Source organism: Pseudorca crassidens, chromosome 11 (assembly GCF_039906515.1).
Source record: "Pseudorca crassidens isolate mPseCra1 chromosome 11, mPseCra1.hap1, whole genome shotgun sequence".
Taxonomy (NCBI): Eukaryota; Metazoa; Chordata; class Mammalia; order Artiodactyla; family Delphinidae; genus Pseudorca; species Pseudorca crassidens.
Genome location: NC_090306.1, coordinates 91002459 through 91019681, shown reverse-complemented (window position 1 = coordinate 91019681; position 17223 = coordinate 91002459). Strand labels below are relative to the sequence as shown.

At 36.9% G+C, this 17223-nt stretch overlaps 1 protein-coding gene and 1 pseudogene across 5 annotated transcripts in view; one reads left to right on the top strand and one right to left on the bottom strand.

Moving 5' to 3' along the window:
* Nucleotides 1-17223, top strand: part of CRY1 (cryptochrome circadian regulator 1) — a 93103-nt gene that overhangs the window by 35244 nt on the left and 40636 nt on the right. The gene's annotated exons all lie outside the window — the stretch shown is intronic.
* On the bottom strand, nucleotides 12883-14782 carry LOC137202693 (small ribosomal subunit protein eS8 pseudogene; annotated as a pseudogene).

Genomic DNA, 17223 nt, shown 5'->3' with positions numbered 1-17223 from the left:
GTACTTCACACAGTTAGTTCATTAAGTACATTTCTGTTGTTGCTCTTTTTTCATCTACTTAGATTATGTTTTGTCATATAATTATGTAATATCTGTATGGTCAGGGAACATTTTTTATTTTCAGATGTGCAAACACATGCAATTGGAGTTTGTTTGTGGTCCATGGCAGGTCCAGACACTCTTGTTTGGAATTTTTTTTTTTTTTTTTTTTTTGCGGTACGCGGGCCTCTCACTGTTGTGGCCTCTCCCGTTGTGGAGCACAGGCTCCGGACGCGCAGGCTCAGCGGCCATGGCTCACGGGCTTAGCCGCTCCGCGGCATGTGGCATCTTCCCGGACCGGGGCACGAACCCGCGTCCCCTGCATCGGCAGGCGGACGCTCAACCACTGCGCCACCAGGGAAGCCCTCTTGTTTGGAATTTAAGAAATGTCTCTTTCTCTCTCTTTCTCTGTCATTGGAAACTGCATGACACAATAGACCAGTTGGATTTAATTGATATCTACAGGACATTACATCCAAAAAACAACCCAGAATACACATTCTTTTCAAGCACTCATGGAATGGTCTCTAGGATAGACAACATACTAGGTCACAAAACAAGCCTCAGCAAATTTAAAAGGATAGAAATTATTTCAAGCGTCTTTTCTGACCACAGTTGTATGAAACTAGAAATCAACGACAGAAAGAAAAACAGGAAAAGAATTAACACATGGAGACTAAACAACATGCTACTGAAAAACCAATGGGTCAACAATGTGATCAAAGAAGAAATTAGAAAATACCTTAAGACAAATGAAAATGAAAACACAGCCTTACAAAATCTATGGTATACAGCAAAAGCTGTTTTAAGAGGGAAGTTCATAGGGATACAGACCTTGCTCAAGAAACAAGAAAAATCTCAAACAACCTAACCTACCACCTAAAATAATTAGAAAAAGAACAGACAAAACCCAAAGTCAGCAGAAGGAAGGAAATAATAAAGATCAGAGAGAAAATAAATACAATAGACATAAAAATAGAAAATATCAATAAAATCAAGAGCTGTTTTTTTGAAAAGATAAACAAAATTGACAACCTCTAACCATGCTCACCAAGAAGAAAAGAGACTCAAATAAACAAAATAAGAAATAAAAGAGGAGAAATAGCAACAGATACCACAGAAATACAAAAAGATCATAAGAGAGTACTATGAAAAGTTATATGCCAGCAAATTGGACAACCTAGACAAAATGGAGAAGCTTCTAGAAACGTACAGCCTGCCAAAACTGAGTCAAGAAGAAATAGATGAATTGAATAGACGATCACTAGAAGTGAAATAGAATCTGTAATTTAAAAAACTCCCTCCAAATCAAAGTCAAGGTCCAGACAGCTTCACTGGGGAATTCTACCAAACATACAAAGAAGAACTTATACCTATCCTGCTCAAATTATTACAAAAAATTGAAGAGGAGGGAACACTCCCAAATTCATTCTATGAAGCCACCATCACCCTGATACCAAAACCAGACAAAGACACTACAAAAAAAGAAAATTACAGGCCAAAGTCCTTCATGAATATAGATGGGAAAATCCTCAACAAAATATTAGCAAACCAAATCCAACAATACATACATACCATCATCAAGTTGGATTCGTTCCAGAGTCACAAGGATGGCACAGCATACCCAAATCAATCAATGTGATACACCACATTAACAAAAGGAAACACAAAAACCACATGAGCATCTTAATAGGTGCAGAAAAAGCATTTGACCAAGTTCAGTGTCCATTTATGATAAAAATTCTCACCAAAGTGGGTATAGAGGGAACATATCTCAACATAATAAAAGACATTTATGACGCATCCACAGCTAACGTAATTCTCAATGGTGGAAAACTGAAAGACTTCCCACTGAATTCAGGAATAAGACGAGGATGCCCACCCTCACCACTTTTATTCCACATAGTATTGGAAGTCCTAACCACAGCAGTCAAACAAGAAAAAGATATAAAAGATATCCAGATTGGAAGGGAAGAGGTAAAACTGTCAGTATTTGCAGATGGCATGATATTCTATGCGGAGAACCCTAAAGTCTCCACACAAAAACTATTAGAACTAATAAATGAATTCAGCAAGATAGCAATATATAATATTAATATACAGGAATCCATTGTATTTTTTTACACTAACAATGAAATATCAGAAAAAGAATGTAAAAAGAATCCTGTTTAAAATAACATTAAAAAAAATAAAATACCTAGGAGTAAACCTAACCAATGAGGTGAAAGACCTATACACTGAAAACAATAAAACATTGATAAAGGAAATTGAAGATGATTCAAAGAAATGGAAAGCTATCCCATGCTCTTGAAAGGATTAATATTGTTAAAACGGCCGTACTATCCAAAGCAATCTATGAATTTAATGCAATTCCTATCAAAATACCCATGACATTTTTCACAGAACTAGAACAAATGATCCTAGAATTTTTATGGAACCACAGTGACCTAGAATTGCCAAAGCAATCCTGAGGAAAAAGAACAAAGCTGGAGGCATAACCCTCCCAGACTTCAGACTATACTACAAAGCGACAGTAATCAAAACAGCATGGTTTTGGCACAAAAACAGATATATGAATCAATGGGACAGAATAGAGAGCCCAGAAATAAACCCACACACCTACAGTCAATTAATCTATGACAAAGGAGGCAAGAATATACAATGGAGACAAGACAGTCTCTTCAGTAAGTGGTGCTGGGAAGGCCAGACAGCTGCATGTAAATCAGTGAAATTAGAACACTTCCTCACACCATATACAAAAATAAGCTCAAAATGGCTTAAAGACCTAACTATATGATATGACACCATAAAACTCCTAGAAGAGAATATAGGCAAAACATTCTCTGAGATAAAACATAACTATATTTTCTTAGATCAGTCTCCCAAGACAAAAGAAATAAAACAAACAAACAAACAAAAAAACACATGGGGCCGAATCAAACATAAAAGCTTTTGCACCGCATAGGAAACCATCAACAAAATGAGAAGACAAAGTATGGACTGGGAGGAGATATTTGCAAATGATGTGACTGACAAAGGGTTAATATTTAAAATATACAAATAGCTCATACAACTCAATATTGCAAAAACAATCAATGTAATCAGAAAGTGGGTAGAAGACCTGAATAGAAATTGTTCCAAAGAAGACATACAGATGGCCAACAGGAACGTGAAAAGATGCTCAACATCACTAATTATTAGAGAAATACAAATCAAAACCACAATGAGGTGTTACCTCACAGAGGGCAGAATGGCTATCTTCAAATGCTGGAGAAGGTGTGGAGAAAAGGGAACCCTCCTACACTGTTGGTGGGAATGCAAATTGGTGCAGCCACTATGGACAACAGTATGGAGGTTACTTAAAAAGCTAAAAATAGAGCTACCATATAATCCAACAATCCCACTCCTGGACATATATCCAGAAAAGGCAAAAACTCTAATTCGAAAATATATGTGCACCCTAGTGTTCATAGCAACATGGTTTACAATAGCCAAGACATGGAAACAACTGAAGTGCCCATTAACGGATGACTGGTTTAAGAAGATGTGATATACGTATACATACGTATGTATATGTATATGTATACATATGTATGTATATGTATACATATGTATGTATATGTATATACACACACACACACACAATGGAATATTTACTCAGTCATAAAAAAAGAATGAAGTGTTGTCATTTGGACCTAGAAGTATTATACTTAGTGAAGTAATTCAGACAGAGAAGGACAAATATTATATGGTATCATATGTGGGATCTAAAAAATAATACAAATGAATACAAAACAGAAACAGACTCACAGATCTAGAAAACAAATTTACGGTTACCAAAGGGAAAAGGGAGGGGGGAGGGATAAATTAGGAGTATGGGGATAACAGATACAGACTACTATATATAAACTAGATAAGCAACAAGGATTTACTATATAGCACATAGGATTATGTTCAATATCTTGTAATAACCTAAATGGAAAATAATCTAGGAAAAAAATATATCTGAATCACTTTGCTATATACCTAAAACTAACACAATATTGTAAAACAACTATACTTAATTTTAAAAAAGAGACATTTCAGAAGGATTCCAGTCAGTGGCTAGTAGATCCTCCTGGCTAGACTAAAGAGCTGAAAAATCTTAAGGCTGTTGTCCGATAGAACTTTAACATTCTGCGCAAATTGGAGAGAGGCCTGTCTAGAGGAGAATCGAGGGTGTGACCTCTCTTGAATGGAGAGGACTAAAGTCAGACTCATAGGAAATTCATTGTTTTAAAGAGAGTTCTACTGGTGGAAGCACCACAGTGTGAACTGAGATGGCTCTAGTTACACAAAGACTTCTGGGGGCCCAAGTTTCTTTGAGTAGGAACAGAGTGAGAAAGCCAATCAGCTGCCACAAGGGCCATTTCTCATGGAAATGCAAAGACCCCTCCAAGGGCAGAGCTCTGAAGAACAAAGGACTGCAGTCTGTTCTACTTAGTAAAGCACACTTTCCTGACTTTTCTCTTCCCTGTCTCCTCACTGTGCTCCCTGAGATGACCGTCAAGTAAATTTCCCACTTTCAAGTTCTTGTCTCAGGGTCTGATTTTGGAAAATCAGACTATGATGCCAGGCATCCTTGTTTTGTCCTCAACTATAGTGGAAACTCCACTAGTGTTTTCCCACTATGTATGATGCTGGATAACTCTGGAGAGAAGGGTTGAGTGACCAAGACCTGGCAAGAAGACACATGTATAGGGATAAGCTGAGGAGGATGAGGAGTCCCAAGAATAAGATAGATTTGAGGGCCAGCAGAGGGTCATGGCCAGTGAGAAAGTTGGGGTAGGGAATAGCACTAGTGCTTTAGGGTGGAGATGTCTAATATTCAACTTTTAATTGTTACCTGTCTTGTAGTGTCATTTCCTACCACTACCCTAAACTTTCAATAAGAGCTTGCTGTCCATTAAAAAAAACGGTGGTGAAAGATAGGTATGAAGTGTCCAACTATTTTTTTATCACTGTTTTTATTATAGATTAGTTGTTGAATTCCATCAAGTTCCTTTTATGAACATTGTGACTCATCCATTCTTCTCCAGAATGATCATTATGAATAAAGCTACTGTGAACATTTTTGTATATGTCTCCCATTAAACATGTCCACACATTTTGGGGATATATATACATAGAAGTGGCATTGCTGGGTTATAAAGTGGGCATTTCTTCACTGTTAGTAGACACTGCCGGTTTTCCCAAGTGGTTATATCATTCACATTCCCACCAGCAGTCCATGGGAGTCTGAGATTACCTATGTTGTTGTCAACACTTGTTATTGTTAGTTTTTTTATTTTCAGTCATTCTGATAGATGTGAAGTGTTATTTCATTATAGCTTTAATTTTCACTTCATGATTACCAAAGAAGTTGAGCATTTTTTCATGTGGTTAGTAATCATTAGATACTGTCTTTCGGGAAGTGCCTGTTCAGCTCCCGTGTCCGTTTTTCCATTGTGTTAATATTTGGCTCACTGATTTATAAAATTTCGTTAAACACATTTTTAAAACTTAAATATGGGGGTTAAGATGGGCTGAAGTAAAAGCATGGGGAAAGATATACCAGGCAAAGGCTAACAGAAAGCTGGTATTGCTTTAGTAATATCAGATAAAGTAAAGTTTAAAGCACGAAGCGTAATTGTTAGAGATAAAGAGGGATGTTTCACAGTCATTAAAATGGACAGTCCTCCAGAAAGATATAGCAATTCTAAATTTGTATGTGTAAAATATAGCCTCAAAATACAGAAAGCCAAAGCTGATAGAACTAAAAGGAGAAACAGACAAATTCAAAGTCACAGAAATATTAATACACTTCTTTCAGTAACTAATGGAACAAGCAGGCCAAATATCAGTAGTGTTATAAAGGATTGGAACAATATGATTAACAACTTTGACTTAATTCACATATGTAGAGCATTTTATCCAACACCTACAGCGTACATATTCTTTTCAAGGGCACATCGAAAGATTAACAAAATTAATTGTATCCTGGGTCATAAAGCAAGTCTCATATTTCACAACATTGAAGTAACAGAGAATATGTTCTCTAATCACAATGAAATAAGCTCAGAATTAATAAAAAGATAATTAGAAAAGCCCCAAATACTGATAGTTAAGGAATATTCTTATAAATAATAAAGAAGAAATCACAGTGGAATTTTTAAATATTTTGAACTAAATGACAATGACATACCAAAATTTGTGGAATACAGCTAAAGACATTTATGGCCCTAAAAGCATCAAGTTGAAAAGAAGAAAGACTGAAAAATCTGAAACATAAGCATTCTTTTCCAAGAAGTTGAAAAAAAAATCAGAAAAAGTAAACTGCAAGAAAGTGAAAGGAAGGAAATAATAAATATGAACCAAAATTAAAACTGAAACAAACAAAATTAAAATTAAAACAACTATACTTAAAACAAACAGAATAAAACAAAAAAAATCCCCAAAGCTCTTTGTCCTGTATTTTCCCATTTCAGTAAATAGAAATTTTATCCTATCATGTGCTCTGAATTTGGAATCAACCTTGACTGCTCTCTTTCTCTCACACCTCACATTTATGAGGTGATCCTATAGATGGGGGGTCCCCAACTCCCAGTCCGCAGACCAGTACAGGTCCGTGGCCTGTTAGGAACTGGGCCACACAGCAGGAAGTGAGTGGCGAGCGAGCATGCCGCTCCCCATTGCTTGCATTACCGCCTGAATCATCCCCCACCAACCCCCGTGGAAAAATTGTCTTCCACGAAACTGGTCCCTGGTGCCATAAAGGTTGGGGACCGCTGCTATAGTTTATACCTTAAAAATATATCCAGAATCCAGTCACTTCTCATTCCCTTTGTTGATTACAGCCTGACCTAAGCCATCATTATCTCTTACCTGGATAACTGCTGTAATTTCTTAATTGATCTCTGTATTCCCTCTCTTAGCCCAGTTCTTCATATGATAGTCAGAATTACCCTGTAGAACCTTCATGTCACTCTTGCTCTCTTATCTTTCCAGTCCCTTTCCATTTCTCTTGGCATAAAAGCCAAAGAAAGCCCTTACAATTACCAAGGAGACCCTGAATAATTTGCTCACCTTGTCTTATTTTTTGCCTTCTTCCTGTCCCTCCCTGAGCTTCAACCATACTGGCCATCTTGCTGTTCTTCAGACATGCTATTGAATCTCTAGGCTGTCACACTTGCTGTTCCTTTTCCCAAATATCCACTTGGCTTACCTCACTTCAGAACTCTGCTAAGTATCACCTTATTAATGAAATCTTCTCAATCAACCCATAAAACAGCAATCCCCTTCCCCCATACTTGGCACTCCCTACTTTTTTTCTGTAATATATGCCTGGCACCTAGTAGACGCTCAAGTGTTTATTTGTTAAATGAATAAATTCATGGATGGAACTATTCAAGTGGTTACTACCGGAAGTGATGTGAAAGTAATATCTATGTAGGAAAAACTTCACAAACCTGTTTATTTCAGGATACAATGCTCTGATTCTTCTGTTTTTTTGTTTTATCTTGAAATAAGTTTAGGCTTACAGAAGAGTTGCAAAAATAATGCAGAGAGAGGGCTTCCCTGGTGGTGCAGTGGTTAAGAATCCGCCTGCCAATGCAGGGGACATGGGTTCAATCCCTGGTCAGGGAAGATCCCATATGCCGTGGAGTAACTAAGCCCGTGCACTACAACTACTGAGCCTGCACTCTAGAGCCTGTGAGCCACAGCTACTGAGCCTGCGTACCACAACTACTGAGCCCATGTGCCACAACCACTGAAGCCCATGCACATAGAGCCTGTGCTCCACAACAAGAGAAGCCACCGCCATGAGAAGCCCATGCACTGCAGTGAAGAGTAACCCCTGCTCGCTGCAACTAGAGAAAGCCCGCATGCAGCAGTGGAGACCCAACACAGCGAAAAAATAATAATACAGAGAGTTACCGTATACCCTTCACCCAGCACCTCTTAATGTTAATACCTTATATAATCATAATACAATTATCAAAAGTAAGAAATTAGCATTGGTGCAATGCTGTTAACGAAAGTACAGACTTTATTTGAATTTCGCTGATTTTTCCACTAGTAGTTTTTCTGTCCTAGAGTCCAGTCTAGAATTCCCTGTTTCATTTAGTCATCATGTCCCCTTAATTTCTTCTGGCCGGTAACAATATCTCAGTCTTTCCTTATCTTTCAAGACCTTAAGACTTTTAAAAATACTAGTCAGGCATTTTGTAGGATCTCCCTCAATTTGGACTTATCTGATGTTTTCTCATGATTAGATCAAGGTTTTGCATTTTTGAAAAATACCACAGAAGTGATATGGCCTTGTATCAGGGGAGACATGGTATCAGTGTGTCTTGTTACTGGTGATATTACTTTTGATCATGTGGTTAAAATAGTGTCTTCTGGGTTTCTCCACTGTAAAATTACTATTTTTTTCCTTTGTAATTAATAAATATTTTGGAAGAGATATTTTGATAAATATTCTTTTTCTCGTGATACTTTCAGATATTAATTTTAGTATTCATCAGTGGATCTTGCTTGAAGCAATTATTATGTGCTATTCCAATCATGATTTTTTTCATTCCTTCTATATTTATTAGTTGGAATTCTTCTGTAATGAAGACTTATTCCTTCTCCCCCCATTTATTTATTCAATAATTTATTTATAAAAGTGTGGGTTTGTGAGTATTTGTTTTATTCTTTGGGTTATAATCTATTACTGTTACTGTTTATTTTGTTTAAATTGGTCCAGCTTTGACATCCATCTTATTTTTAGACATGCACCCATCTTATTTCTCTTGAGCACTTCCTTACTTTCTGGCACCATGAGATGCTCCAGCTCATCTTGTATTTTTCTTGCTCTGCCCGGAAATCAGCCACTGCTCTGTGGAATCCTGGTTCTTCTAATTGGAGAAGGATATTTAGAAACCAAGATCTGGATACTGTTTCATCTTTTATAGCCTTTTTTTGTGTCCTGGCACTCTTTTTTTTCTTCTTCTTTTTTCATAGTCCTACCACCATGAAAACCTCTGAAAAACTTGACTTATATCTAGAGGAAAATTAACATTATTAGAAGAGAATTTTCTGATAGGAATATCAGAAAACCAATATGTGTAACTCTGTCATTTGCTTTTGTACATGTGTTGAACAGATTTTATTTAGTTCTATTTTAATCCTCTAAAGCCTAGAAGTAGATTTTAAATATAATTTTTGGCCTATCCTCACAGTGTTACAATGTAATCGTTTCTAAAAATACACATGGGGTAGTAAAAGTCTTAGATTTCAAGTACTTTGTGATTTGGGGATTAGGCAGGCATAAATTACATAGCCTTATACTAGTGTAAATTAACCTCAGAAGTTAAAATATATTTCAAGTAAAGACTGACTTAAATTGTTATCACAAAGTGCTGTGATAGATAATAAAGATCCAGGTCAGTCATACCTGTAAAATTTTAGAGCTCTTCCTCAGCATAATTACCTTCCTTCTACATGTCCTTTAACAATAGGGACTTCAGTAATACAATATATTAATTACTAGTAATGAATTTGCACATCTTATTCTCATTGAACTTGGAGGCTCCAAGGACTGGAATTCTGGATGTATTTATTTATTATTTATTTTTATTTTTGGCTGAGTTGGGGTCTTCATTGTCGCGCACGGGCTCTCTCTAGTTGTGGCGAGCAGGGGCCACTCTTCGTTGCAGTGCATGGGCCTCTCATTGCAGTGGCCTCTCCTGCTGCGGAGCACAGGTTCCAGGCGTGCGGGCTTCAGCAGTTGTGGTTCACAGGCTCAGTAGTTGTGGCTCGCAGGCTCCAGAGCGCAGGCCCAGCAGTTGTGGCTCACGGGCCCAGTTGCTCCGCGGCATGTGGGATCTTCCCAGACTAGGGCTCGAACCCGTGTCCCCTGCATTGGCAGGCGGATTCTCAACCACTGCGCCACCAGGGAAGCCCTGGATTTATTTTTTTGTGTCCTATTTAGATGCCCAGATGTTGGTTTATGAATGAAAGAATGTACCTCAGAATATGTGACTCTACATTTTATTAGATTACTAACAATTAATTCTCAAATATCTCTAAAGAGAGTAAAAGTTAATGTGAATCTAAATGAGTCTGTTTACCAAATAAGAAGAGATATGATAGTACTTCGGGTTTATTTAGTTTCATTTATGTTTCTCTAAGCATAGAACAAGTTCTGTATGTAGTTATATAGAATCTGTAAAGATGAGACGTTTCTTATTTTCAACTATGAAATTAATGGGATGTGTTTGAGGTCCATGACTAGTTCATAACTCACTTATTAATAATTAAGTAAAATTGACCCTTTTTTGTTATTGAGAACTGCATCAGACTCAGGATTCTAAAATTTCAGTTTGATTTCCATGTTATCTTCTTCTCTGCCTTTTTTTTTTGACACTTTACCATCTCACCCCCTACTCTATCCTTCTTTGTTCATTCTTGCTTCTCTGTCCCGTCAGTCTTTGCTTCTCTGTCCCATATAAGACATATAAGAGTATATGTCCCATATACTCTTGCTTCTTTCTATCATGTGTCCTTCTCTCATGTGTTATTGCATCTTTATCCCCCCTCCCTCCCTTCCTTCCATCAGTCATTCTTTCCATATTTCCTTCTAGGAGTACACATATCTATCCTCTGCTTCCGTATATCCAGACCTCATTCCATCCTTCCTTTTCTTATTCCTTCTCTCTCTCCAGCATTCTTTCTGTCCTATCATTCCTTCTGTTCATTCAAAGCGAAGGTCCTTTCTTCCATCAGTTCTTCTTTTCCTTTATCTAGTCTAATGACTACCGTATATGTACTGATGAATTCCAATTTTATATCTTCCACGCACACACTTCTACCTTGGACTCCAGATTTAACAATCCCACTTCCTGTGCTATATTACCTGCTGAATTCCTACCCAGATACCAACTGCTCTTATCATTTTCACTATTACCACTGTTATTCATGCCACCATCATCTCTCCTCTAGAGCAGTATAGTAACCTCCTAAGTGGTCTTCCTATTTCTGCCCTTTGCCTGATACTCATTTTCTACCCAGCAGTCCAAGTGATTATTTTAAAAGTTAAGTCATGTCATGTCCCAGTCTCTGCTCAAAACCTTTCAAAGGATTCCTATCTTTTTTTTTATTATTGTTGAGGTAACATTGGTTTATAGGTTTCATGTGTAAATTATATTTTAATTTATGTGTACACTGCAGCATGCTTACCACTAATACAGTCACCGTACAGTTAACCCCCTTTACCTATTTTGCGCTTCCATCCTCTCTGGTAACCACCAATCTTATTTTTCACAGATGAAAATAGAGATCTTATTTTTTTCTTTTTTCCCCAGCTTTATTGAGATATAATTGACATGTAACTAGTCTTTTTCTGAAGGAGAGAAATTTCAAATAAGACCGTTAGACTACTGAAAAGCATTACACATAGATCTGGGAAAGCATGCTTTTGAACACGTTAGACATTTTATTTAGTTATGTGTAAATCCTTTAAAGCCTAGAAGTACATCTTGTACTTGATTTTGGCCTAACCTGGTAGAGTCACAATGCTGTGGTTTCTAAAATTAGACAAGGAGTAAGAGTTCTAGATTATACATAGCTTTGTGTGAAATCAGAGAGGCTTAAGTTACATAGATTGTATTAGTGTAAATCGATTCCAGAGATTGAGTGATCTTGGCCCTTTTAAACTCTATTATTAATTTTAATAATTTTCTGTGTATTCCTTTTTTTATATTTTGATAGTGTCAATACCCATATCATCTGTAAATAATCATGTTTTTGTTTCTTCTTTTCCCATGCTTATACCCTTTATCTCTTGATCTTCTTATTACTACACTTGTTAGTCCTACTAGTACCAGGTTGAATAGAAGCCGTGGCAGGCATCCTTGTCTTCTTCCCAATCCTAAAAGAAGTACTTTCAACATTTTACCATTAAATATGATGTTTTGTGTACTTTTTGTGAATGCCCTTTTTCACATTAAGGAGGTTACCTTCTAGTCCTGGTTTGTTGAGGCTAAAATGAAATTGAATTTTAATAGCTACACTTTCTGCATCTGTTCAGTTGGTCATGTGAAATTTCTTTATTCTATGAATGAGGTGAATACACTAACCAGTTTTTAAACATTAAACTAATCAACTTTCTGTGGATAAGCCCAACTTGATCATGATGCATATTTTTTAATGTATTGTTGTATTTGGCTTGCTAATATGGTATACTTGTGAGTGAGATTAGTTTGTGATTTTCCTTTTGTACTGTCCTTGTCTGATTTTGGTATCAAGGTAAATCTCACCTCATAAAGTGAGTTAAGGAGTGTTCCTTTTTTGTCTATCCTCTGTATGAGGTTAGAATCCTCTGTAAAATTAAAACTGTCTATTTCATGAATGTTTGGTAGAATTCATCTGTACAGCTGACTGGCTCTTGTGTTTTCCATATAAGGTTTTTAACCACGAATTCAGTTTCTTTAGTAGCTATGAGACTGTTCATGTTCTTTATTTGCTCTTGAGTCAGTTTTGGTAAGTTTTAAATTTCTTCTTGAGTCAGTTTTGGTAAGGAATTTATCCATTTTATCAAAGTTTTCAAATTTATTTGCATAAAATTTTTCATACTGCCTTATTTGCCATTTAATCCCTGCAATATCTGAGATTATATCCTCTTTTTTATTCTTAATATTGCTTATTTTGTCTGCTCTCTATTTTTCCCTTAATTTACCTTGTCAGAGTTTTACAGTATTGTTTCTTCAAGTAATAAATTTTGGCTTTGTTGTTTCTATTATGTATTTGTGTTCTCTTTTCACTAATTCCTGCTCTTGATCATTTCCTTCTTTCTTTTTCTTCTTTAGAACATAGAGAACAATAGATGAACAATAGAACAATAAACATCTTTATTACTTGAGCTAAGATAGGAGGGAGGAGGATTTGTTTGCTTTTCCGGGCATTGATTTTCCTCAGCTAGAACTCCAGCTCCTTGCATTCTAGCACATAGCCATCTGCTTGGCCACACTGGCCTGGTTTTGAAACAATGCATGCAAGGAGCTTGCCCTGCTGGAGCCTCCAGAAGGCTGCTGATTTTGGCATTCTTTTTCCTTTCATCATATTTCTTCTGAATTTTCTTTTATCGTTTTTTGTTTAAAATCCCTTCCTCCTCGGAAGTCAGCTTGGCTCCCTTCTTGCGGCCCCGGGGCAGTGCATAGTGGGACTCCTACCACTGTCAGAATAGTGTGCTGTCAGTGAGTACAATGCAGTTCTTCGCCAGGGTCTTGGTACTGACCAGTTCATTGTTGGAGGCACTGTAAACTATAATAAGCCTCGTTTTGCACGTACAACACTCCAAGCCTCAGGGGAAGTTCCCCATGTCCAGCCTCAAGTTCCCCACGTCCAGCAACTTCTTGTTGCCTCCCTGCATGTGGAATGTGTGTATGAGGCAGGGTCAATCTTAGTGTTGGCAGCGGGGATTCCCAGCTCATACTTCTGCTTCTTGTAGTAGGTTTTTCTCTCGTTCCTAGTCTTGTGGCGCTTGTGCCAGTTGTTCCGAGATATGGCTATTGCTCAGTGCTGGCTGGAAAGAGATCATTTCCTTCTTTATATTTTTTTAAAGATTTATTCTGCTGTTTTCCTAACTCAATTTCAAGTCTTTTTTTCTAATGTAAGGATTTAAGCCTATATATTTTCTTCTAATACCTCTTTTTTGTTGTTTTTCATTCTGTGCATTTTAGATATATTTTTTTCATTATCATTCAGTTTTAGGTATTTACTAAAATCCATTGTGATGTTCTTTGTCTGATAAATTGTTTGGAGAAGTGTTTTTTTTTTTTTTTTTTTGGTACGCAGGCCTCTCACTGTTGTGGCCTCTCCCGTTGCAGAGCACAGGCTCTGGACGCGCAGGCTCAGCGGCCATGGCTCACGGGCCCAGCCACTCCGCGGCATGTGGGATCTTCCCGGACCAGGGCACGAACCCATGTCCCCTGCATTGGCAGGCGGACTCTCAACCACTGCTCCACCAGGGAAGCCTGGAGAAGTGTTTTTTAATTTCAAAATGTATGATAGATACCAATTCCTTTAAATCTGTTGAATAGTATTATGACCTAGTACAGGGTCAATTTTCATGAGTATTCCATGTGTACTTGCATAAATGTTCTCTGCTTATTGGATATAATGTTCTCTGACTGCTTTGTATCTTATGTCTTTGTCTTTGGTTTTGTGTAGTTTCTAGATGTGGATGTATCTAGATGGTGTATGGTGTATCTAGATGTGGATCCTTTCTCTGTCTCTGTCTCATCTCTCCTTCTCTGTATCTCTGCTTATTTTTATCTGTTCTTTATTTCTGTTTTTATTTCCCCTCCTCTCCATCCCACCTCCCAACCGTATCCCCATGTACCTCTCTTTTTTACCCTGCTTGAGATTCATGAGCTTCTTGAATTGATATCTTTCAGTGGTTCTGGAAAATTCTCAGTAATTTTCAGGTCTCTTATTCTGCAACTCAGATTAAGTTCTTGTTTCCTTGTGTATTTTATGATTGATTGATTGATTTTTGGTGGAACTTTTTCTGTAGAAATTGAAGCATGGGTTGAAGTTGAGAATCCAGAGAGGATTTATAATTTCTTTTAACAATTATCTCAGATCACAACCAACCTGGGACCATGTTAAATGCAATGATATGCTTAAGACGTTTGGTACCGTTTAAATTCCATGAATTTGCATTGAGATTATGCATGGGGGGGGATGCACAAGAATTTTTTAATAAAATAAATAATTTTAGATTTATAGAAAATGTGCAAATATAATACAGAGAGTTCCTGATTACTCTATACCCAGTTTCCCCTAATATTAACATCTTACATTACCACCGTATTTTTGTCAAAACTAAGAAATCATAACACTAGCTAAATTCCAGACTGTATTCAGATTTCCGCTAATGTTCTTTTTGTGTTCCAGGATTTCATCCAAATTACCACATTGCATTTAGTCATGTGTCCTTAGTCTCCTCTGTCCTGTGACAGTTCCTCAGGCTTCCCTTGTTTTTTATGACCTTTTTGATTTAGAGTACTGGTCATGTATCTTGTAGAATAGTCTTCAATTTAGTTTTGTCTGATGTTTTTCTCATCTGTAGAGTGGGGTTATGGGTTTTGTGGAAAATATCACAAAGGTGAAGTGTTTTTCTCATCATATCATACCAAGTTGTACATGATACATGACTGACTTATCACTGATGAGGTTTGCTCCGATATGTGGTTGCAGTACTGTTTGCCAGTTTTCTCCACTGTGAAATTACTATGTTTAACCTTTCCATTCAGGAAGGGAGATTTTATTTTCTTTCAGCCCAGACTGAGTAGAGACAGGCAAGTTTCCTTCCTGTCCTATTAAGATTTATGTCTTATTTACATTTGAACTGTGGATGGAGCTCTTTAAAGCCCAGGTTTTTTATTGAGGGTCTATTATTAGTTTCCTCAGTTGGATGGGCCTTGGGTTTTATCTCCTGTCCTCCTCAACCTGGATTATATTTAAGCTTTCCAGGACTCTGTAGAAATCCTCAAGGCTAAAGCTGACCTTAGCACTCTGCTTAACCTCTTATGATTCCTTACTTTTGGGACAGTCCAGTGAATCATGTTTAAAAGTTTCCTTTTGTTGTTTTTTGTTAACTTTTTGTTAGTTACTTCCATTAAGGTATCTTAATCCAATGTATTGTCAGCAACAGAAGTTAGTAGGTTTCTTTTGACATTGATTTTGAATATTTTTAAAAGTGTTAACACTTGTGTTGGGGGGAAATACAGCTTAGACTTAGAAAGTATGTTACTTGTAGTCGTTCTCCCAATTCCTCACTCCCCCCGACCCAAACAACACAGTTCTTATGAGTTTCTTAATTTAAGGATACTGTTTTCTCTGCTTTGATTGATCTTTCCTACTTGATCCTCATGATCAACACCTATAGATTCCAAACTCTGTTCAAGTGTTTTCTTCCTCATGCCTTCTCCTGTCTCCTTTCCCCTGCCCCCACACACAGAGTTTGATTTCTTCTGTGCTGCCATAATATACCCTTCATTAAGAAATATGAAGACATATATATCAATGTTGGTTTGAATATTATGGTAGATGTTATTATTGTTCACCATTATTCACCTGCAGGAAGTTTATGCTTCTGCCTTCTTGAAGTTTGGCTTGCCCATGTAACCTGCTTTAACCAATTAAATGTGAGCAGAAATGCCTTGCCTGCAGTAGATACATAGCATGAGTGAGAAATAAACTTTAGTTATTTTAAGACACTGAGCTTTGAGAGTTGTTTGTTACCTCAGTGTAACCTAACATATTCTGTCTTAATTGACACACATGCTCATCCCTCATCTTGAAGGCAAAAGCTGTATTTTAGTCGTCTTTATGTCCTTAAAGCTGCCAGCCTAATTTTCCTAAAACATTTTAGATTATTATATATCCTTCAGGAAAGTAACATGGGTTTAGAGTCAGACACATCAAAATTAAAAAATTTTTTACTTGATTGCTTAGCTGAGTTACTTTGGAAGATGTCCTTGAGTTTTAGATTCATTTTTAAAATGAGATACCTTATAAAGTTGTTGGGAATATAGTATATGTAAAGTACCTAGTCCAGCAGACATTCTTTCCCTCTCACATTTCTTACTTCTCCATTGACTATTGAATCAAGTCTTTAAAAGTCCCTTTCTCCTGCTTTCATTAATTTATTTATTTGGTTAGTCATTAGATAAATATTTTTTGAACTGCTACTATATGTCAGGCATTGTCTAGTTACTGTGAAGTGGTGGACAAGGCCTAGTCCCAGACTTTAAGGTGGTTACAGTCCTATGGCCAATAATTCTCCCTTCCTGTCTTCAGCTATCAAGTAAAGTTATATTAATACTGCAAGTCCTCTCTACCATCACCTTGAAAATTTTGCCTAAATTTCTCCCCATCTCAAAAAAAAAGAAAAAAATCCAGAAGTGATTGTTCCCTCCTGATTGTTCAAAGCAAATTACTGGTATTCATATGTGTCTCTTATAATATATATTGCATTCTGCCATAACAGATTCTGTTATATTCATATACATCATGTACATTTTCAAGTTTCTTTTCTAAATGTTACACTCGAGTGTTGGAATTTCATATCATTTATTTTGTATTCCTCAAATCAAGAATATTATGTGGATA